The sequence below is a fragment of the Phalaenopsis equestris genome, unplaced genomic scaffold, assembly GCF_001263595.1.
Source record: "Phalaenopsis equestris unplaced genomic scaffold, ASM126359v1 Scaffold000256, whole genome shotgun sequence".
In the NCBI taxonomy this organism is placed as follows: domain Eukaryota; kingdom Viridiplantae; phylum Streptophyta; class Magnoliopsida; order Asparagales; family Orchidaceae; genus Phalaenopsis; species Phalaenopsis equestris.
In genome coordinates this window covers 1,434,240-1,434,724 of record NW_018164698.1, presented here as the reverse complement: position 1 = coordinate 1,434,724, position 485 = coordinate 1,434,240, and the positions used below count along the sequence as shown (strand labels likewise).

General features: G+C 36.9%; 1 pseudogene; it reads right to left on the bottom strand.

The window, feature by feature from the left end:
• Nucleotides 1–485, bottom strand: part of LOC110024410 — a 36,831-nt pseudogene that overhangs the window by 13,343 nt on the left and 23,003 nt on the right.

Sequence of the window (485 nt, the reverse complement as noted above, 5' to 3'; positions counted from 1 at the left end):
TCTACATTAAGCAGCCACCAGGATATGAAGTCAAAGGGCAAGAAGACAAGGTTCTAAAGCTAAAGAAGGCTCTATACGGGCTAAAACAAGCACCAAGAGCATGGAATAGTCGAATAGACAAGTATCTGCAAGAGAATGACTTCATTAAATGTCCTTATGAGCATGCTCTTTACATCAAGAATGAAGATGAAAATGTCTTGATTGTTTATTTATATGTTGATGACTTGATCTTCACAATGTTGGAGTGACATTCAGAACGCTGACATCCTGCGACACATTGGGTTTTTAAGTCACCGGGCCCTTAATTTGCATCCTTGCCTAGCAACTAGGGTATTAATTCTTAACAAAACTCAAATTTGCCTTCTCATTTAAACACCATCAAGACAAGATTCCATGCAATGTTGGACTTCACATTCTTAGTAAATTTCTAACAAAAACCATTTTCAATGTATGATCACAGTTTGATGAGGGAAAAAGAATTGATC